The sequence below is a fragment of the Olea europaea genome, chromosome 20, assembly GCF_002742605.1.
Source record: "Olea europaea var. sylvestris chromosome 20, O_europaea_v1, whole genome shotgun sequence".
Taxonomy (NCBI): domain Eukaryota; kingdom Viridiplantae; phylum Streptophyta; class Magnoliopsida; order Lamiales; family Oleaceae; genus Olea; species Olea europaea.
The window spans coordinates 17,827,622-17,852,599 of NC_036256.1; the positions used below are offsets into that span (position 1 = coordinate 17,827,622).

Here is a 24,978-nt window from a genome sequence, read left to right on the forward strand (position 1 = left end):
ATAAGAAAACTTAATTTTTCAATTTTAACTAAATAATATTTATATATTCTTTATTTAATTTTCGTAACTTTCTTTCATTTTTTTTATTATATTTTTTTATTTAAAATTCTTTTTAATTCTTTTCATTTAAAATGTAATTTTTTTAATTTTAATTAAATAATATTTATTTTTATTTTTAATTATTTCAATTTAATTTAAAAACTTTATAATTTTTTTTTGTTTCTTTTTATTCTTGCCTATGTTTTTTTTGTTTAATTTATTAAATTATTTAATTTCTTTTCTTTATCAGTTGGATTGATGAGGTGAAGTAGTGTGAAAATAGAGAAATACTGTGGAGGTGACCGTGCACATGGAGTCTCTTTTACAAATATAAATATTTCAAATTCTTCACCGACCCCATTGGCCTCCATCTCTCTCTCCGCCACTAATTTTAACAAATATTTATATAAACTAAAATCAAATATCATACAATACAATGTAAAATACCGAAAAAATTACTTAGAGTCAGTAATTATCTCAAATGATTAATAACTATACGGCCCATGTCAAAAAATTCAAATAACATATATTGTAATTTCTATCTTACGAATACAACATAACATAGATTATAACTCTCAAATGCTAGATAAAACACTATTTTATTTTTTATTTTTTCCAATTTCAAGTGTTAATTTCCGATCTTAGCCAAGATAACATTCATTGAATATTTTAAATTTTGATTTGATTTAGTCTTTCTTTCGTATTGAACTTTAAAAAAAATAAAAAATTATTAGTAGCTTTAAATCACCATATCCGACCTTTTTTTACGTCACTATCCATGTAGCTTAGAAGTTCTTGTAAAAATAAGTGATGTTGGGTTCACCGTTTCCTCAAATTCATTTCAGATCATATGAAACTTTAGGAATAAGAATCAGAGATCCAAACCACGCGCAACAGGGGCAAAGAATTAAGGATGCAAACCACGCACAATAGGGGAAAACTTGCGATTGTCCTTGCATTACCATGAATTAACTTCTCCAAATAGTTTTCGTCGAAGAATTTTATTGCACATTTCATTCAAGATGAGTAGAAAATAATGCCACAGCATTGATACTATTAGTAAGCTGGTAAACCTTTGGAAGTTCGTGAGGAACAATGTTATCATATAAATGTATCTTGAAAATATTTATAAATTAACATGAAGATTCATAGTTCTGCTGGTGCTAAAATCAAATTATTATCCGACTTTCGAATTCCAACATCATGCACTCTGGTGATTATTGTTCCATGGGTAAAGAGTTGCACTAGTATTGACAATTTTTGGATAATATACTCATGAACTGTGTGCTCAAAATGACCTATTCTTGTGTAAATCTTTTCCATGTTATGCTTTGGTCTCATACACAGCAATTTTCAAAGAAAAATTCAAAGCTATGTTGGCTAAAATTAATTAATTGCATGTTTTTCTGTAGTTTCACTTCGACATTTTAGTCCAATCACCGTCTGAAAAATTTGTATCCCACTCAGGTGTCGAATTTCCTTCTAATTGGCTATTAGTTACTTATATTTTGTGACAAATAATTTAAAATGCTTATAAGCCTAACATAGCTTTGAATGTCATCGAAAAAATTACTATTAAGGGAAAAATGCAGCCTTTCCCTTCTGTTCTATTGGGTAACATTGTAAAAAAAAAAAAAGACATTTTCCACTTCGCATTGTCCAAATATAGACCAAGGATAGAGTAGAACAGAAAATTTATCCCTCAATTAGTATCTTCAAAAACCACATGTCTTTCAGTTTCTGTGCACCAAAAACTCTCAACTCAATTTACTAACACGCATGAGGTATTTTTCAGCACACATTGACGTGCACATGCATGTGCAATGGGAAGTCAAGATACACAGACATCACCACACCACAACCACCACCCAAAGCCATCGTCGTCGCCAGATCCATCACCATCCCCATCGTCGCCAACAACACTGACATAACCACAGCATACCACAACCACCACCCAACAATAAAGAGCCCCCAAACCCCCCACCTCCATCCCTGTCGTCACCACCAAATCTACCACCATCCCCATTGTTGCTAGACATCACCACAACCACCACCCAACAAAAACACCACAAACCCACCATCACCACTATTTCCATCCTCGTCGTCGCAACTAGATCCACTACCATCCCCATCCCTGCTAGATCCACTGCTTTCCTCAATACATAAACGCTCAAAATCATTCACTTCGTAAACACTCAAAATTGTTCACTTCAAACATAAAAGAATATAAAAATTAAATAATTTTTAAAAACAATAAACTCATTTTATGATCGAAGTCAAATAGGTAAAATACACCTTCCCTCATGGAAGAGTAGTAGAAGACTAGAAAAGCTCTCTTTATATCTTCTCAAGTACAAAAGTAACAAGCGTTGATGACAAATCGCCAGCAACCAATGTGTCAACAACACTCATCACTAAACTTTAAATTAAACTAAATTATTCTTTGTACATTTCTTGTGGTTGAGATGGTAGAAATTTACTGATAACTGGAACAATATTAGTTTTTCAAGTTAAATGGAATAAAATATTTTGAAAGAAGTTTCCTTATAATAAGTCATTGTTTCTTAGAGATTAAAATCAGATTTTTAGTGAATTTTAATAAAAATGAATGAATTCTGTAGCTATAAAGTTGTGTATCCCATAAAAATGTGATTAAAATTAATTATTAACTTTGATTTGGATTAAATTTTAAATTTTAATTCTTACCAAACAAACTGGTGCTAAATAAAATTATCATAATTTATCAATCTATAAGTGAGAGTTTCCACCATTATCCTGAAACTGTTGCCTTAATAATGAGTTGATCCTTTAATATTTTAAAAATGAGCTGGTTGATTCACAACCTATTATTACAGTTGCACAAAATCAACCTATCGTAATGAAGCCCTCCTAATCTTAGATAACTTGGCACATGATGATTGTGAAAATGTGCCTCAACTATCCAATTGTGAAGAAAAGATTCATACAATTGGACATAAAAAGATCACACGAAAAATTAACATAAATTTGAATAGTTCCAATCATTAAAAAGTGATTATACAACTATAATGATCCATAACTTGCTACATTTTAAAGCTTCGAGATGAATGGTGTTATTTTCTTGGCATATAGTGAATATACCTTATTGAACATTAATGTATAGTTATATTATAAATATGACATTTTGATGTTAGAGTGTAGTCTTGTACTGATGGAATTGGATCAAAATAATCAAAATTGTGATTAAGTAAAACTTGGAAAAATTGATTCAGTGTCAACTTTGATCAAATATTTGGACTTGATACGATCGTCAAAATACAATAGACCAACTTATTGTACTCGTCGAATAGGTCGTCGTAGTATATTTGAAGTCTTAAAACCAGTTCCGAATGAATGAGAAATTGTGGTCCAAAATTGGATGAAAAATGAGGAAAATTGGGAAAAACCCTGTTAAACCCTCCCTCGCTTGTCATTGGCCGCGACAGTGTTCGTCGCTCGAGCAACGCTCGAGAAGAAAGCGAACAATGGGGCTTCGCTTGAGCAAGAGTTGGGCTACAAGCTCGCGACATTTGGGGTTGCTTCTGTTCGAAAGATCGCAAGATTTGGCTTGCATTCTTTCATCCCCAACCCTTCATGCTCTATAAATAGGGTCTCACATCAGTTGCTCGAGCAAAAAGCAAACAATGGGGCTTCTTCTGGAAAGGTGCTACTCTCGCTTGAGCGAGAGCTGGGCTAAAAGCTAGAGACATTTGGGGTTGCTTTTGTTCGAAAGATCGCAAGATTTGGCTTGCATTCTTTCATCCCCAACCCTTCATGCTCTATAAATAGGGGCCTAGGGATGTCATTTTCCTCACATCAATGATATGCAATCATAGACAGTTCATTTTCTCTTCTGTCTCAACCAATCTTTGCATATACGTTGCTTAATTGGTTTTCTTCATATTTTTCATTTTGGGAGTACACACACTGATTTTGGTTCGACGTTTTCTTGTGTATTGTAGTGCTACTCACATAAAAAGATAGTCATTATATCTTAGGAGTCAATCGCCGTGAATCTGTAGGCACTGTTGCAGGGCAAATTCGATTTAAGGACAAAGTGTCAAACACTTGCCTCGTCTTGCAATTATCATCCTGCTGCATTTTTTTGCGTCTTTTGTTAAACATTTAAGATCGTTACTCTGCTAAAATTTCTGGAGGACTTTCATCAAGTTTCAAGCCATTATTCTACCGGATTTTTAAGTTGCTTCAAGGCCTTGATTTTGTCACTTATACTACCAAATTTCCAACAATCTTCAGTAGAATTTTTTGCTTTTGGTTCGTTGGAGTGATCCCTATTCAGTTAAACTAATTTAGTTTAACTTCTCTATCTTTCTTTGATTTGGTTGATCTTTTGTTTTACGTAAACAGAAATGAATACGATATTTAATGCCAACTCTACTTCGATCGAATGAAACTTCAAACATGGGAACTTCGAAAGGAAGTGTTCCTACCACCGTGGCTACTACTCTAGTTGTGATAGCCCCTACAAACTTTGTTTTACATGGAGAGAAATTGGAGAAGTTCATTGGGGATGGTTTCAAGATATGACAACAAAAAATGTTGTTCTATCCACGACCCTCAACTTGGCTAAATTCTTAAATGAAGATGCTACCGCCCTGCAAGCAGGGGAAAACAATAGGGCATCGCTAATTGCATTGGATCCCTGGAAACATTCAAAATTTTCTATGTAAGAAATGTATTTTGAATGGCTTGGACAATGTGTTGTATAATGTGTATAGTTCCAAAAAATCTGCAAAGGAACTATGAGAGTCCTTTAAAAGAAATGAAAGACTGAAGACGCTGATTCTAAAAAGTTTATTGTGGGAAAGTTCTTGGATTATAAAATGGTAGATTCCAAGGCAGTCATCAGTCAAGTGCAGGAATTACAGGCTGTCTATCATGATATTCATGTGGAGAACATGTCTCTAAGTAAATTGTTTCAAGTGGCTACAATCATTAAAAAAAACTCCAGCCTATGTAAAAGGACTTTAAAAATCATCTCAAGTATAAGCGCAAGGAGATGAATATTGAAGAGCTCATGGTCCGGTTGAGGATCGAAGAAAATAGCCGAAGTTTGGACAAATGTGTTGATTCTCAACCACTACAAGCAAAGGCAAATGTGGTAGAATCCAACAACAATAAGAGCAAGAAGATGAGGCTTTCTGCTAGACCCTTAAAAAAGGACTCAAAGAAGTTCAAGGGCAACTGCTACAATTGTGGAAGGTCTGGACATCGCTCCATCGACTGTCGCAAATTGAAGAAGCAAGCCCAAGCGAATATCACCGAATCTGATGCATTATGAAATGGCATGTCAGATATGAACCTGTCGGCTATAATTTCTGAATGCAACCAGTTGGAAACCCCATGGAATGGTGGGTTGATAGGGATGCAACCCGTCACATTTGTGCCAACAAAAGGATGTTTACCTCCTATACTCCAACCGAAGGGGAAAAATTATTTATGGGAAACTCCCTAACTTCAAAAGTGGAAGGACAAGGCAAAGTTATATTGAAGATGACATTGGGAAAGGAACTTAGCCTCAACAATGTTCTTCACGTGCCAGATATTCGCAAGAACTTAGTGTTGGGTTCTTTGTTAAGTAAGAATGGCTTCAAGTTAGTCTTTGTGTTGGATAAGTTTGTTCTTACAAAAAATAATATGTATGTAGGCAAATGCTATGTAAAATATGGACTATTTAAAATGAATGTGCTCACCATTGTACCGAATAATGCAATGAATAAAACGTCTTCTTCTGCATATATTGTTGAATTGTCTAATTTATGTCATCATAGATTAGGACATGAGAATTATAGTTCAATACGAAAGTTGGAAAACTCAATCTCTCTTCCCAATATGCATTTTAATAATGAAAGAAAATGCGAAATCAGTGTAGAGGGAAAGTTGGCGAACACTCTATTTCAATCGGTTGAATGAACGACTACACATTTGGAAGTTATTCACACATATGTGTGTGACTTGAAGTTCATACAAACTCGAGGTGGTAAAAAGTACTTCATCATGTTTATAGATGATTGTACAAGATGCTACTATATATACTTTTTGAAAAGTAAAGAAAAAGTATTGGAAGTGATCAAACACTATAAAACCGAAGTTGAGAATCAACTTGAAAAACAAATAAAAATGATTTATAGTGATCAAGATGGAGAATATATTGCTCCATTTGAAGAGTTTTTTGTAGAATCTAGAATCATACACCAAACTACTGCACCATACTCACCTCAATCTAATGAGGTTGCTGAATGAAAGAATCGAACCCTTAAGAAAATGATGAATGCAATGTTGATAAGTTCAGGTTTACCTCAAAACTTGTGGGGAAAGCCTTACTTTCTGTAAATCATATCCTTAATAAAATAGCACACAAAAGTAAGGATAAATCCCCTTTCGATTGTGAGTCAGAAAGCTTCCTACAAATATCTAAAAGTGCGAGGGTGTTTGACAAAGGTACAAGTACCAAAGGCTAAACAAACAAGGATTGGACCTAAGACTGTTGATTGTGTCTTTATTGGATATGCTATAAATAGTAGTGCATATCGGTTCTTAGTCTATAAATTCGAAGTATTTGATGTAGATGATGGAACGATAATTGAATCTAAAAATGCTACTTTCTTTGAAGATATCTTTCCTTGTAAAGAAAAGGAAACAAGTTCAAATATACGAACTTATGATAATGTAATTGAAAACCACCATGAAGATGGCTAAAATCTTCAAATAAATGAAGAACCAATATGCAATAAAAGGTAACGAATTCATAAGACATTTGGTCCAGAATTTGTCATTAACCTACTACAAAATGACCCTAGGACATTTGATGAAGCAATGTCTACTCTGAAAGCCTCTTATTGGAAGGAAGCAGTAAATAGTGAAATTGAATCCATCATGAGCAACCACGTGGAAATTGGTTGATCTTCCACCAGGAAATAAACATCTAGGTTGCAAATGGATTTTTAAAAAGAAATTGAAAGTTGATGGATCAATTGACAAATATAAGACTCGGTTGGTAGCTAAAGGGTACAGACAAAATAAAGGTTTAGATTTCTTCGATACCTACTCACCTGTAACAAAGATCACATCTATACGTGTCTTGATTGCAATCATAACATTGCATAATCTTGAAATACATCAAATGGATGTTAAAAATACGTTTCTAAACGGTGAATTAGAAAAAGAAATTTATAAGGAACAACCTGAAGGGTTTGTTGTTCCTAGAAATGAAAGGAGGGTGTGTAAGCTTATCAAATCGCTATATGGATTAACACAAGCACCAAAGCAATGGCATAAGAGATTTGACAAAACAATGTTGTCAAATGGCTTCAAAATCAATGAGTGTGACAAATGTGTTTATATAAAAAATAGACCGAATGACTATGTAATAGTATGCTTGTATGTTGACAACATGCTAATTATGGGAAATAACTCAAAAGTCATTTCCTTGACAAAGAAAATGTTAATCAAACATTTTGACATGAAAAACATGGGAATGGCTGATATCATATTAGGGATTAAGATCTCTAAGACATCAGATGGTTTGTCATTATCTAAGTCACACTATGTTGAGACTATATTTAAGAAATTTAAGGCGTACGACACTAAACCGGTCCAGACACTAGTTGAACTTGGTGCATACTTAGCCAAAAATAATAATCCCATGTGACAATTGTAATATTCACGCGTCATAGGCAGCTTGATGTACATTACCAATTGCATGCATCCAGATATAGTATACATAGTCAACAAGTTGAGTAGATTCACAAGTAATCGTAATACGGACCATTGGTAAGCGTTAAACTGAGCTTTAGATACCTAAGATACACGATTGAATTTGGATTACACTACTCAAGATATCCTGCAGTGTTAGAAAGATATATCGATGCAAATTGGATATCTGACACTAAGGGTTTGAAGTCCACAAGTGATTATGTATTTACCATTGGAGGTAGAGCTGCGTCCTAAAAGTCATCTAAGCAAACATGTATAGTTCGATCCACGATGAAGTAGAAGTTTATTGCTTTAGATAAAGACGAAGAAGTAGCGGAATGGCTTCGTAATTTCTTTGAGGAAATTCCATGTTAGGAGAAATTGGTATTTGTGATAAACATATATTGCAATAATCAATCAACAATTGCAAGGGCACATGATAGTATGTATAATAGTAACTCTCAGCACATACGTTGAATATACAATACCATCAAACAACTGATATCGAATAGTATAATCTCAAGCAATTATGTTAAGCCAAGAGAGAACTTGGCTAATCTTCTGACGAAAGGACTTACGAGAGATTAAGTACACCATTTATCGAAGGGAATGGGCCTAAACCCTATCGAATAAAATCATTATGGCAGTAACCCAACCTTGTAGATTTGATATCCTAAGATCTAGGGTCAGTAGGATAACTGAGACATAAAAGATTCTGAGTAAAGCACTTACTCCCATTCCCAAAATTGAAGTGCTATGATTAAGGTGTACAAGGAAAAGTGAAAGACTTTTAATGATTCTTATACCTTGATTTGGCAAGAAAGGAGATCACATATATAAGTGAGAAGTGGGGCCGCTTGTACGAGAATTTGGGGCTTAATTCTTTTAAAACACTTGTGAAGCACCAGGGCTAAAATGGGTACAACCATGAGTACGGAATTGGATCAAAATTGTGATTAAATAAAACTTGGAAAAAGTGACTCGATATCAATTTTGATCAAATATTTGGACTTGATCCGATGGTCAAATTACAAAAGTAAATAGACAAACTTATTCTATTCGTCGAGTAGATCGTCTTAGTATATTTGAAGTCTTAAAACCAATTTTGGGTGAATGAGAAATTGTGGTCCATTATTGGATGAAAAATGAGGAAAACTGGGAAAAACCCTACTAAACCCTCGCATGTTTGTCGTTGGCTGCGACAATGTCCATCTTTCGAGCAAAAAGCAAGCGATGGGGCTTCTGGTAGAAAGGTACCACTCTCCCCTGAGCGAAAGTTGGGCAAAAAGCTAGCGACATTTGGGGTCACTTCTGTTTCGAAAGATCGCGAGATTTAGCTTGCATTCTTTCATCCCCAACCCTTCATGCTCTATAAATAGGGGCTTAAGGACTTCGTTTTCCTCACACCAATGATATGCAATCATAAGAATTTCATTTTCTCCTCTCTCTCAACCAATCTTTGCATATACATTGCTTAATTGGTTTTCTTCATATTTTGCAGTTTGGGAGTACACACTCTGCTTTTGGTTCGACATTTTCTTGTGTGTTGTAGTGCTATTCACATAAGAAGGCAGTCGTTGCATTTTGGGAGTCGATTGTCGTGAATCCGTGAGCACCGTGCGGGGGAAATTTGACTTAAGGGCAAAGTGTCAAACACTTGCCTCGACTTGCATTTGTCTTATTGCTGTATTTTTTTTTACCTCTTTTGTTAAAGATTTAAGGTCGTTACTTTGTCGAAAATTTTAGAGGATTTTCAACAAGTTTCAAGCCATTATTCTGCCATATTTAAAATTTTAAGTTGCTTTAAGGCATTGATTTTGTCACTCCTATTGCCAAATTTCCAACATTTACTAATTAAGTTCGATTATGAAGAGTCCTACTTGCGCAATTGCTTTTCTTTATAATATTGATGCATATCAATAATGCTGGACCTTTTTATATTTAAACAATTCCATTTGGATATTATTGAGCAGGTAAAACTTGTCCTCCTTCCTCTTGCTCATCTGATTCATGTAGACACAGACGATTAAGTTGTCCTTAGCAATGTATGCATTACACTATTCTATCTAACTTGTGAGAAAAAGGACATAATTCAAACTGTGATTGATGCTTGTGCTTTCCCTCATTAGATCTAGCTTTTATTGTCAGTGAAAAATCCTACTTGATATTGTTACTTGTTTTTTGATTTGTAACTTTTGGTTTTGTTTGTTGAACTTCGTAGCTGTGCTTATTTGGTTAAGTGGTTCACAGATATTTTTCAACTTCTATTTTGTTACAAGCATAGTTCACTGTTGTTAATAATATTCCATATGTATACAATATACTACAGGCATTAGCTGACTCTTTTTCTTAACTTTAATTAGAGAACTTTTTGAGCATATGAATTTGTTGTTATGTGGTATGTTCACTATTCCAATGGTAGGTGATCCAAATCAAATGTCTAGTGATAAGTATGTTTTTACACACTTATTTAGTTCACAAACATGACTTAATTATGAGCAAAGTGGTTAAAATGTGGCTTAATTTCGTTGAATTTGTGAATTGTAGGGTATATGGATGAATATGGTGAAATTGACGAGAAAAGATTCGAAAAAGGACTAAAATGAAGAAAATCGAAGTTCAAGGACCAATATGCAATTATCGAAAAGATGGCCCGATGGATGAATCAAGAAATTGAACGAGCTAAGTAAAAATTGAAGGTTACAATGAGGTGATGGAATGAGAGAATCGAGAAAAAGAGACCAAAAAGGTGGAAGATCAAGATTGAGGACCAAAATGTAGCAATTGGAAGTTTTGTTCTACCATGTGGTCGCGTGGTAGACGTGGCCTGCGACCGCACATAACCATGCAGGGAATTCATGCACTAACTTGGTTATAACCATGTGGCCACACGGTTTATAACCATGCGGTCGCATGTTATGTTTTCGAGGAAAAATTCTGGTTTCCTTCTCACAATGAAACTCTTTTGGAAACCTAATCTAAACACGACATAAATACCCAAAACTGTCTAGAATGAAATAGGGATGCATTATAAACTATTTTGGGAGGATTTGGAAAGGAAAAGGAAGGCAAGAACTAGAGAATTCATTCCAAGATTCAAGATTTCAATTCAAAGGGTGATTGGGTGATTTTTTTCCTGATTTTTTTTTGTTGTTTTTCTTTTCCCATCATGTCTTACTAGATTTTCATGTATTAGGAGATTGATGTACCATGTGACATGATTTTTAAATTTCTAGTTTGCAATTTGACTTTATACACGTAATTGAATATTTGAATGGTTTATATACAATAATTTTATTCCATAATTAAGTGCAATATTTATGTGATGCTTGGTTGTTTATTTCATCTATTCGAGAGAAGAGAAATAAATTCAACAAAGTATAAATCATCGTAGGGTCCGACATGGGATAGAAATATACTCCTGTACTTTGCGTGAATATTTATATATTCATTAAAACCACATGCATTCTTATATACGCATTTGTCATAGAACTATAGGCTGGTGGTGTATAAGAATATGTTTAATATATCTTGAGAGAAAGTATTGGATAGATTTAGGAGCATTGCTTCATTAACAATTCAATCACGTGGTCATTTTGTGAAATTAGGGTTTATAGTGATCATTGCATGGGAATTCGTGATCCTAGTGCGTCTAATTTTCATTGAATACAACCAATTTGCGTTCTAAACATTTGATTTGCATTTTAATTTGTTAAAACATCGTTTTGCATATTGAGTTCATTCCAACCATCATGTTGCATAATTAGAGTTTTCATTCCAAATTAGGGTTTCGCTTAGGCAAAAATTTCTCTTTGGATAATTTAGTTACGATTAAGGCTACGATAAATAAGATTAAACTAATTAATCTCTGTGTGACGATATTCAGACTCAATTGATTCACTTTATTACTTGTTAATGAATCATACACTCACCGTGATTTAAATCGAAAGAAAATATTTTGTGAACATCTAGTATACTTCACAAACAAACTCTTGTTTCGTTGTTTCATATAAAAGAGGTTCATTGAAAGTCATTTCGTCTTTTCACAATTTTGATGGTCTACATACTTACCCATCACTGTATATTGTATGATGTATTTACCTTAGGTGGAGAGTGGAGTCTTTGTCAGTGATGCCAAAAATGCATTGCTTGATCCTTCAAGGTTTTGATGTATTCATTCTGCAAATGCAGTCTTGTTGCTAAATAATCATTCGAAAAATGGCTTCAGTCATTATTTTTTTCATATTCATGATCCATAAATGTTCAGATTCAATACAATGCTTATAATATGTTTGAAGTACGTACTATTCTAATAATCCAAAAACTATACAAAATTCAAAAGTTACTCTTTGAAACTCATATTAGTGGGATGTGGAAATGCCAAAGGTGGGGTTTCAAATACACACAAATGCACATCATGAGACTACGAGTGATGAAAAATGATTATAAGTCATATATTTGAAGAAAAAAGCATTTCCAAGTTACTTGTGTTGTTACTTTTGTCATCTTATGCCCATTTTACAGATTTACGGGTGAGCTTAAGAATAGATCAACTTAATTGACTAAATATTTTATTGGTTAAATCTTTTGCCAAAATGCAAAAAATACTAAACATGCACATGAATTCCACATATACAAAAATCAAAGATAGAGCTCATATGTGATAGATTCAAAAGACAGAATTAACAGGTGAATAATATGTGACAAAATTAATTGAATATGAATCAAAAGACATGAACTAATGTGTACAAATTACACATACAAACATGAATTAGAATTAATATGCATACTAACGAAAAGTAGAGAAGAAAAAATAACCTCATTATGATGCTATGTACATCAAAAGAATTCATATGCCACCAAATTAATTTTTGTACACGTGACAGATGATTATATTTATAAAAATTATTGCTTTTTAACTAATTCACTTTGCTTTTGAGAGAATCTTGCTGATAACGTGTTGTAAAAAGAGAGAAAAGAGAAGAAAATATAGAGAAGTCAATAGACCTGTGTGCGTTTTTATTAAGAACCAACGCTCTATATTTATAGGTAAAAATCAAGGATACAGTGGTAATAATTTTTAGGGCTATAGGGGTAAATGTGTCATTCACTAATAAATCCTAAGAAATTTACCATTTACAACACTTAATATTTTATTGTGGTTGACGGTAGACGGTCAATGGCCATTCGTACTAAGTCAAACTCTTGGATTTGCCCCTTCTTGTAGGTGAGATTAAATATAAAATTCTCATTGTTTGATAAACTTTGTTAGATGATGGTGCATCACTTTGTAGTGTATGTTATATTATTTCAGTGCATAGGATTATTTCTAATAATTATCTGAATGAAAATTTTAGGTGAAAGAATCAAATTTGGAAGACGTCGAAATGGCTTCTGAGATTAAAAAAAAAAAAAATCCGAATACTGACCTTCAAACGTTAGTATATGAGAACTACAACAAGTTTGTTGAATAATCGATCTTCAATGGGTGAAATTTTGGATTCAGGATACCAATCTCAACCTTATCAATATACCCAAGAAATCACGACCCAAGATCTTAAACTTCTTCCACACTCTGGTTGCTCAAAACTTGTACCCACTTAGGACACAAGGGGACAGTTTTTGCAGCCACGAAGGCAGTGCCACAGAGCCTAGATAAGAGTAAGAAGAAACCAGCCAAGGAGAAGCACGAAGCAAAGAGGCAGGAACTTTTTCTCTCAAGCAAGACAAAGCAAAAACATGTTAATTGACAAGCAGGCTAGCATATATAGTTTAGTTTAGGTTATAGTGATGGGGCCAAGTCCAATACAAATACGATAAGTGGGCCAACATATATAAGCCATCCAATGAGTGTGAAACCGGGCCATGAGTAACACTAGTTAATTAGATTACTTCCAATGGCCCAAGTAGTCTTAAAGTCGGGTCATCAATCTTGAGTGTCGATATTTAATTTGTCCAGCATCGATTTAACATCATCACCCGGATTGTTAATTTGTCAAAACCTAACAATTTTCACCTTGATGCCCAATAATCTGCAAGCCAACAAAATGTACAGTTTATACTTGCATAATCAAGGTAATCCAATAGAATTGGTATCACAGACCTTATCTCGTGTTACAAACCTAAAACACATACCATACCTGCTCCATGTACTCACCAAGGCTAAGGTCCAAAAAAACCCAAGTAGGAACAAGTATTCAAAGTTAACAAATAATAATGCGATGAAGATTTTATATAGAATAATACACAGATCCTTTCAAAATCATTTTCACATAGAGCAAAAGATTAACACCAAGTTAAGCAGCACATGGTCAAACACATAAGCAAAAGATTAACACCAAGTTAAGCAGCACATGGTCAAACACATACGCAACAAATGTATAAATGATCCCATGAAAGATCTCACCACACTTATCTTATCCCATTTTTTGTTACTATCACCTCGAGAACACATATCTCTTCTCATGACCTACCATGCTCACTAGATAATCACTCAACTCATGTCTAACTAGCAAATCACAATAGATCCTAAGCTTTAGGGGTAATCATCTATCACCACATCACTTCTCCCAACCTAATTGATAATGGGTCTCCACCTTACTGAAGTGATAGAAGTATCTCTCTCACACTCCACCTGTACAAGGTCTTTTTCACAGACAAACGATTTTAGATGTTTGATCACATCTCTAATTGTGATCCAAATGTTACACCAAACGTCCCCGGTACAAACCACAGTGTATCCCTAGGCATCTGTATTCTACCTTACCAAAAGACATCCAAACACACTGCTAATGCATCCTAAATCAATATGCATGCAAACACTCACATCAATTAATCATATTACCTCAAATTCATACAAACACACATATCAAACAAGTTGAAATGCAACATCTAATCGTGCAACAGAATTAGGCAATCACACATATGTAGAAAGGGTCACACACAGATGCATATGCATTAACTAGGTTTACTCTCAATAAACCTCACTAAGGTCATAACTCGACCTTTGAATCAAATTCGTCTCACCTCTCACATTACTCTTCTACTTATCCTTCTTTTTGGGACAGTCCCTAATAAAATTCCCAGACTTACCATAATTGTAGCACCTTCTGCCACTAGACTTGTCCTGTCCCTTGCCCTTCTTCTTACTACCTTCATCACTCGAGTCACTACTCGAATTACCACTATTTTTAGCTCTATCCAAGATCATTTGCTTAAACTTCATCCTACTCCTTATCATATGTAACTCACCACTCCTCTTATCTTTATTTTTAGCATTAATTTCCATTTTCTTACTCCTAACTGAGTCCATGACAATATCGGGTGTTAGGGTGTCCCTACCGTACTTAGTTGCATTCTCAACCTCTCTATATGAATCAGGCATGGAATTAAGTAAGATAATTGCTTTATATGTTTCAGACACTTTTTCATCACAGTTAACAATGTCTTGAGCAAGTTTGTTAAAAATATCCAGATTGTCGTCCAGATCCTTTGAAGGATCCATTTTAAAACTGAACATTCTTTCAAGCAAGTACATCTTATTAGGAGTGGACTAAAGCAAATATAAGTCCTCCAACTTTTTCCAAAGTTCTTTTGTAGAATCCAGTTTCCTAACTTCTCTCAAAATAGTGTCAGATAAATGTAAGATAATTGAAGTGTAAGCAAGTTCATCGTATTCCTCTTTTTTGTGTTTTTGTTAAATTTGCAAAAAATTGCCATCTATGGCCTTTGAAACTTTTTGTTGAACTAAAATTTCCTTCATTTTTTATTGCTAAATTCAAAATTCCCCTTTCCCATTAAAAACATCAACTTCAAAATGTGAAGATATTTTTGGGAAAACAAAACAACTAAATGCACAGATAGGTCACACAAAGTAATCCTACGATCGCAATATATACCGTTCTAAATTTCCAAGGTTTTGTAAGATTCTCTATCTTAGATCAAAGGAATTTTTGAAGGGGTCAAGTCCAGGTGTTTTAACATGATAATCAATGCAACATGTATGTTAACTAAAAATTAAAATTCTTACGCAATGCAGTCTCACGCAGTGACTATATGACAATTATAGCACAAAATTAATTACCAATTGCAATCAAGTTTAACACTTCAAATAGGGCTAATAATTACTAAATTTTCTAGCATAAGCAATGGTTGCCAAGCAATGACAACTCTCAATCCTAATGATCACCCAACACGATGATCTGCTAGTGTGATAATATAAAGGTTTTAGCCAATTTACCAGAGTAGATCTATCTTAGTCCTTAATTACGAAAGATGCGAATTTGCTGCTTTAGGGCCACCACTATTCGCTCTAAAGTTCAGCAGATATGCTAACACGAATGTCCAGCAACCAATAGCCGAGTATCCAGGGACAAAACCATCCAACTTTTTCTATATATCCGAAACTGAAAACTAACAATTCAAAATCGTTAGAAAACATATTAGAAAATTTTGTTGCTTGAAACAGTCCCACGCTCTACCGCCACCGACGGCCATCACCCAGATTTGTCGACGACCCAGCACTGCCTCCGCCTGCAGATCATGAATCCGACCTTCGTTTTACCAAAAAAAGTCTAGATTGGCTGGAAATTGAGGTTGCAGGTTCAGTACAGTTTCTGCTTCGTTTCTGATTAGTTTTTGGTTAGAAGTTCCACCCGAACCTCGCTCTGATACCAAATGTTGAATAATCGATCTCCAATTGGTAGAATTTTGAGTTTAGGATACAAATCTGAACCTTATCAATACAACCAAGCAATCACGACCCAAAACCTTAAACTTCTTGCACACTCCGATTGCTCAAGACTTGTACCAACTTATAACACAAAGGGATGGTGTTTGCAGCCACAAAGGTTAGAGAAGAACAAGAAGAAACAGACCAAGGAGAAGCACGAAGCAAAGAGACACGAATCTTTTCTCTCAAGCAAGACATAGCAAACACACATTAATTGACAAGAAGACTAGCATATATAGGTTAGGTTAGGTTAAAGTGATGGGGCCAAACCCAATACAAATACGGTAAGTGGATTAACATATATAAGCCATCCAATGAGCGTGAAACCGGGTCATGAGCAACACTAATTAATTAGGTTACTTCCAATGGCCCAAATAGTTTTAGGGTTGAGTCATCAATCTTGGGTGTCAATATTTAATTTATCCAAAATCGATTTAACATCATCACCCGCATTTTTGGGTATCAAAACCCAACAAAGTTCATTAGTGCTATAGATGCAATCAAAAGGTAACTCTTGTGTCGATACAAACTTTAACCATGTTCCTAGTAAATGTAATTATTGACTGAATAAACATATATACTAAAAATTTATTAATAGAGGTCATAACTGTTAATCTTCCAAGCTTGTGAAGCACAATATTGAGATGATGTCTACTCTTTATATAACGTCAAACTTGTCCCCATTTTTGGTGCATTTATTATTTCTTTTTGTCAATCTCATTTGTTTTCGCTATTTTTGTAGGATGTAAAGCAAGTAATATAAACAATATAGAAGCAAACATGGAACAACTTAATGAAAAGGTGTTTGGAAAGGGTCTTTTTGGTTACTATTGTAGTTTCAAAATAAATTAAGAAAAAGTAGATAAGATGAAAACTTGTTAAAAACAAAATTCATCATAATTGTTGCAGATTCTTCCGTGCAATCTAGGAGTGATGGGGTCAATACTTCTCTTTTTGCAAAAAGAGTGCATGTAGAGAAGCTACATTGTACACGTAATTTGCTTCGAAAAGTTCAGGTAATGTAATGAGTACCAATTTGTCTTTATATTGAATTTCCTACTACATACAGCCCACTGTTAATTTTGACAAAATAAAGAAAGGGTAATTTGTATAAAAGAAAGAACAAGGCTGAGTGATTCATTTTGGTCTCTCCTTTGCTTCGAGAGTTTGAGCAGAATGATTAAATTAGGGAAGAAGCACTTTCCCGTTGTGAGCTGCTCTGAATTATAGAATTTGCATGATTGAAGAATAGGATTTCAACATTTTCATTTTCTTTGAACTTGTGATTGTTTCCACCATTGAAGATAGATTGCTTCCGCCAGTGAAGATTGATTTTTACATGTTTACATTGTGTAAGTTCTGCATGCATGAGTTATCACATATTTCATCTTATGTGAAAAGAGTAGTTTATTTATGATCTATCAACAGGAGTTGAGAAGTGTATCCTATCGGAAGCTTATTATGATGCTGTCAAGTTCTGGAGCCATGCCAATTTTCAAGGTCGATATCTTCTTAATGAATGGGAAAGTTTGAATTTACCCATTTCCTGAGCCCATCATTGGTAGTAATGATGATGAACTTCTATTTTTTCAATAATAGTTTGTTCTTTCTGACCCATTCTTTGTCTTTATTACCAGAAATATGGGAAATCTTCCTTCCAGGACTGTAAGCGAGCATCGGAAGAAGCAGGTATAAAAAAAATTGCAAGCATGACCTCTTCTATTTTAGTGCTTGGCAGTGAATGAAGCAGGCATCATTAAAAGTTGAATCTAAATATATCCATGTATTTGAATCTAAATGATTATCAACTGAGATTGTGATAAGAGTAGTTATGGATTCATATTCAAATAAAAAGTACTACACCAATGTGATTGAATGTCGGTTATAAAATCTTGTCAAAGAAAAAAAATGTTCCAATGACTAAATACAAATCGTGGATCATAATATGCAAGACAACAAGAATTGTAAATATTTATTTTGTCAATTTTGAGAACTTCAGTTTCTACAAGCACAAATGATGGAGTTGTTTACCAAGTGAGTAGAAGTGTGGCATGGATTAGTCCTCATGAACCAAAATGTCATGTCAGCTTAGATGAAGATAGGAACCTTCTGGTTGTTAGTGTTCTTTCTTAGAACCTAGGAATCCTACTGATATAGACGACAATAGAGTTTTTACTATCCTCTGTCAGTATATAAATGATATAAAATGGCTGCATAATCTTAAGTCTTGTTTCAAATGATCAGAAAAACAATTCCATGTGCCTTTCCACAATAAGTGTTTCAAATGGAAGATAGGAACCTTCTCAAAGATTGGTGTCTTTTACGATGAAAAGCTATTAATTAGTGGGAATGATGTTCTATATTTTCTACTATTGTTTTCAGGGAAAGGTATTTTTGGATTCCTGATCCATACAAGTAAGAGCTGAGGTTGCGATGCTTCTTAATCAGTTAAATTTCCCAGTTTGTATTTCACTTACTTTTATTTTCTAATGATCTGTAAATAGATGCAAATATGCGTCTAGTCAAGGATGATTACACCTTGCAAACTTTAAATGTGGAGAGTTAGTGGTAATCCCAGGCTGATCCCTGAATTTTTTTTTGTCAAAGTCAGCCATTCACAGTTGTGGAAAACAATATTTTATGTCTCTGTTGTCTGTTTTCCTATAATATTGTTACTTTTTGATAGTTTTTCCTTCTTTGATAGGTTGAGACTCTAAAGCTTAAATTGGTTGAGAAGTTGGAACAGTTCTTTTTGGATATGCATTTTGAATCTAAGGACCTAAACGATGCTTCAGCAGATGATGAACTTCCTAACCAAGGAAAAGTCAATGTTTTTAGCTTTTGTTGCGGCTCATGAAGTAAAGAATGAACCTTAATTTTTCCCCTTTTTCGAAGTAAAAAGCAACAAATGTATAGATATTGATTGTTGGAATAAAAACTTGTATGCATTAATATTTCCCCTTTATAGATCACTTGTGGATGGTGTGTACATGTGAATAAGTTACAGTGATGTGTAACTGTTTCACTCAATATTTTATTTATGATGTAATTATTTCACTCAGTATTTTGTTGTGGCACTCAAACAATTATGTTTCAAGTTTATCCCAGAGTTCAGATCCCAAATTTTCTAGCCCAGCTATTTTACTTTTATTGCTTACAATAAAATATGTTCTTTTATTTTGTGTTTCTAGTGTATCATATTTCAAATTACATTTGTGATATGTTAATAACTTTCAGACTTCTATTTGTGAATTTGCAGAAGCGCTTTGTGCTTATAGAATGATCTTTTTGCATTCAGAACCACAACTATTTAAACTTGCACAAAACCCGGTTATGAAGTATGGCCACTCTTTCATTCCCAAAATTTATTTGATAATCCTTCTCTTGTGATTGAATCAGGTTGTAGTTCTTACATGTCGCTTATGATTTATATGTTTTGCCCAAATCTTAGGGAATTTGAAGCCACTAGTAACCATATTAAGAAGCAGCTCCACTCTGCAGATATTTTGACAATCTTTCGTAAGTGAACTTTGCTGTAGTATCTCATCATTTGTTGTAAACTTGGTGTCAAAAATGCTACTTTCAACATTTATAGGTTTGCAACTTCTTTTGGGACAATTTTGCTTCCATAACTGTAGTGGACCATGTTAGTAACTGATAAAAGAAAGATGGGTGATGATCTTGTCTCCGTATGATTGATAAGGTCAAACACTTCCTTCTTATATCATAATCTCCTTTTCCATTTATTTGGTTATTTTGTACATGAACTAGTTCCTGAGCAACATCTAACAAGCCGTTTGATAGCATTTGTGATAGCCTTCAATCCCCAATATTGTTACTTTATTATTTTTAGAACCGTTATTTCAACAGAAACACATTTCTTCTGAGAAATTTTGCCTTTAAAAATTCTAACTTGAATGTAATTTTAAAATTCATTTGTTTACAGGAGCTATTTGGACTGATGTACTCCTACTAGATGAAGTGTTACCTGGGGCTGCCCTTCCTGATTTTACTCTGCCGGTCATTGTCGATTCTACAACTAAAACAGATGGCAATACGTCCGGATGTTTATCTGGATTGCTTTGTGACTTGTATTTATTGAGGATGATATGCTAATAAATTCACTGTTTTCAGGCTACTCTTATTGCTGTCAAAGATTATATCACTAGTGCAGTAATTCATCTTCTACATGATATTTCAGGTTAATAATCGTTTCAATATAAAGCAAGTCAAGAAGCTCAATTATTTGGATTATGGTTCTACTTTCATTTTTTTCCTTTTCTTTTTAGATGAATCTGACATCTACATAAAGGTAGTTTAACAAATTTAGAGTCTATACTTTTGCATGATTTTATTTATTTAATTTTTCTTCTCTGGTAGAAGTGTTCTCAAAAATCCAAGTTATGCAAAAGGAGGGAACAGAGTAAGCATACCCTTTGAAGGTAGCCTTTGCGGCCACCAAAAAGGCAGTTATCAAGGCAGCATGGATGTCTTATTGGTAATGATAGAAGATAAGATGCCAAATGAATTACTTTTATCATATGATGTGGTATTTCCCAATCCCGCTATGCTCTCTTTCTTTAAACTCTACGAAGCTCTCACTTTTGGCTATCTTAAAAGTAACATTTAGGGGATTTTTTACTTTCCAGTGTGTGTATATAGGCGTATTCTATTTCAAGTGAAACTATAGGATGACAAATGAGACTGCTCTTCCCTTTCAAGTGTAAAATGTTATTCGGCATTCTAAAGAATCCAACATGATAAAATATGTGACTTAGATTTTCAAAAAAAAAAAAAGGTGGGGATAATTAATACATTATCTCGATATTATACAAGATAGCTCTGAAATGAAAACTCGGGATGTTACTCTATTGACACCTTTGCTTTAAGGTAACAGTCTATTCCTACTTTTCTCATATTCTAAAATTCAAACGACAATTAAATATATGGGGCCCTTTGCAGTTCACAATAATGATCGACAGATCATAAAACAATCTCTTCAAGAGCTTTCTATCCATATCATTCAAACTACTATAAATAATTTTGTGAGCAGAATTTTTTTTTAGAAAGTACAAGCTAATGCTTAGCTTATTCTCATGAATTACTCTAAAAGACTCATATTAGATGTCCATATTGTCATTGCTCATTGTCACTTATGCAGACCAATCTTTTTATTCCATTTGACTTTGGTATTGAATTAGCCTGTTGTGTAGATCTATCTTCCACTCCAGGGGATGGTACATGATTTTAGTTGCTAAGTTTCTGCTGCTTCCTTATTGTCTAATTTATTTGTGAATCCAGGACTTCCATTGTCTTCTCATTGAAAATCCTGAATTATTACTAGAGTTAAGAGGCTACGCAATGGACTGGATCCAAGAAACATTTCAAGATTTTTTCAGGAAAGTTCATGACTATTTCCTCTTATGGAAAGAGTGACTCTGCCATTCAAGATAGCAATCAAATAGGAGTACCAGGTGACAAAATTCATGCTAGGCTTGTTCCTGTAGTAGATCAATTATGCCATTTTATCGAAAAAAATGCCGTCCCAAGAATTTTTGAGGCAAGGAACCAAATCTAAGTTGTTTCTTAGTCATTAAATTAAATAAACACAATCATATATTCCTCAATACAATCAGGTCCTCTTGTGAATGTTCTATGCTAAATTTCAGGAAATGGCTTCTTTCTCTGGTGGTGGTGTTCAAGGCTTTGATTATGGTCCAGCTTTTGTTCCTGCAGAAATTTGTTGCACCTTTTGGGCAGATGGTGAAACGTACTTGCATCTTGTAAGCATTCAACATTTATATCTTTTTCCATCGTCAAATAATTTTGTGTTAGACATGCTAATGCAGTTCAATTTTTGAATGAGATAAGAAGCATTGTTTTCTAGTACGTTGTGTCAATACGCCTATTTGACGAGGAGGTTGATTCTATCCCATTGCATGCATAAAAAAATTAATATCTCGTGTCAATTTTGTCTACTAACCATTCTCTTAGCTTCAACACTTTCCTTTTCATGATTAATTGGTGAAGCCTCTTTAGAGCGAGAAAATGGATTTACTGACTTTGTTGTACTGATTTTAGTAGACAGCCTCAAGGGCATGTCATACCTTTCCCTCTCCCATATCTTAGCTTAGGCTAAACTCTCTTGTTAAGTAAAAGGAATGGTAGTACACCACGAAGAACATAAAAAATTGACTGTTAAAATTAAAGTATTTTAGTTCAGAACACGTAGTTTTCCAATATTTAGTGTGTGGTGCATGACAAGAAAACAAGATTATACCTCAATACTTATTTTGATCTTTCTATCCTTGCAGCTTATGAAGATGAGAACTCTAAGAATAGCAGTCATCTTGAAGAAGAGGTTTACAGCACCGAATTGGATCAAGGTTAGTAGTACACATCTTGAAATCATGACTTCATTTTCCCCGATGAAATACTTCAGTCTCATATTTATTTCACCTGTGTATCATAGCACAAAAGAACCAAGAAAAGTGCATATGTTTGTCGATCTACTTCATCAGGAGGTATTTACTTTGTCATAATTTCATGCTCATTTTTTTTCTCTTTATTTATGGTAAGGAGTTCTGTAAATTTTCCTTCTATATTATTTCGGTAGGTTGATTCCTACTGTCAGTGCCAATTAATATTACAACCTAAACTAGTTCAAAAACTAAAGTTTCTTTATTGATCTCATATATAGTTTGAAGCAATAGGAACCGAAGCAAAACAAATTTTGCCCGACGGCCTTCATCATAAAAATCGATGCACTGACAGCAATGGGAGCACTACATCTTCACATAACAATACATTTAGAGAAAGTAAGATGAGCCCGTCAAATACTTAGAAGGCTAGGAGCCAGCTTCTGGAGGCGCATCTAGCAAAATTATTTAAGCAAAAAATGGAGATTTTCACAAAAACAAAGAAACAGGTTTGGACACTTGCTATAGATAAATAAGATGTAATTGTATGGTGATAAAAGTGAAACTGGATTGCTATTACTTTGCAGGAATTTGTTATAACAACTATAGCAAAACTTTCTTTGAAGAGTTTGCTAGAGTTAGTTAGACTCTAGACGTTCAATCGGAGTGGATTCCAGCAAATTCAGTTGGATATTTAGTTTTTGAAGTCTAATTTAGAGGATATTGCCGAGGATGAAGCTGCAATTGATTTCTTGCTTGATGAGGTAAGAAGCCAAATGTTTGTTAATCATTATGTGACACTTGCATGTCCAACTCTACAAAGCTAGGTTGTTTCCAACTTGAATTGGTGACAAAAAATTGAAGCAATATATGTTTCCTCATAATTAAACAAATTTAAGAATATTTTGACTTGGTAGTAAGTCCATCCCAAGTTGAGTACTTTGCTATTCGATTTTCCCTGATCTTTTGGTAGTAAAGTTGAGAATGGGATGGGTTCATTGCCCGTGCAATGTAGTGAAAGGTTGTGGACTAACTTGTTCCTCTTTAGAAGTTGAGACAATAGGTTGGTGACCAATGGAGCAATTCCCCTTTACAAGCAATACATAAATGGAGGAAGATTTGAAGTTCAATAACAAGTATTGAATGATCATCTTTTTCATTGATTTAATCCAATACTTTAAAAAGTTTCTTCTTTGACTTCTATAATAGGATGATAAATGTTGTGTATTTGGTTGAGTAGGTGATTGATGCTATTAGAGAAATTAATTGTGTAATTATCCCATTAGCTATTGTAAATATTTTGATTGACAATAAATCTCATAGATTAGGTAATTAGCTAAGTTTAGAATATATGATTGGCTATGAATTCTCATCCTTTACGTGTATAAATACCTCACCTTTATTCAATGCAGCACCGATCCTGTGATTTTTGGGGCCTGAGGCAAACTCCAAAAATTAGGCCCTCAAAATCAACTTAAATGCAAAATCCAACAAAACCTATTGTGTATTATACAACATATCGCTAACTTAAAACTTAATAGTAAAACAACAAATAATTATATTATACAAAAGATTTATATTATAAAATAACAAAACTAACAACGTTACAAATAATCATTTAAATACTATTTGCCTTGTTGTTTTAGAGGCAAAACATTAATCAAATCTAAATAATTTAGTTATTCTACCATTTCTTTCTCTATTGATAACATAATTAATCGGTTCAATTTTTCTTGTGACATAGTTGATCGGAGGTAAGTCTTGATCAACTTCAATTGGAGAAACTTCTTCTCACAAAATATCTCAATCATTTCACAGTTAAAGTTTTCAATATAGTTACTATATGCGCATGTACAATTGATTCTACAATTACAAATCATATAAGCCGATCAAGCCACAATTATATAAGCCGACAAGGTTTCAAACATTTTCAATATATTTAATAACAAGTTAGGGTAAGCCATTACCTACTTGAGAAGTAGAATTTTGACGAAAATGATGGAATCACGCCGTTGAGAATTCTGCCGTCACAATTCACAAGCCTGAAATAAAAAT

At 33.9% G+C, this 24,978-nt stretch overlaps 1 pseudogene; it reads left to right on the forward strand.

Moving 5' to 3' along the window:
- Positions 1 to 15,754: 15,754 nt before the first annotated feature.
- Positions 15,755 to 24,349, forward strand: LOC111369144 (annotated as a pseudogene).
- The last annotated feature ends 629 nt before the right edge of the window (positions 24,350 to 24,978 follow it).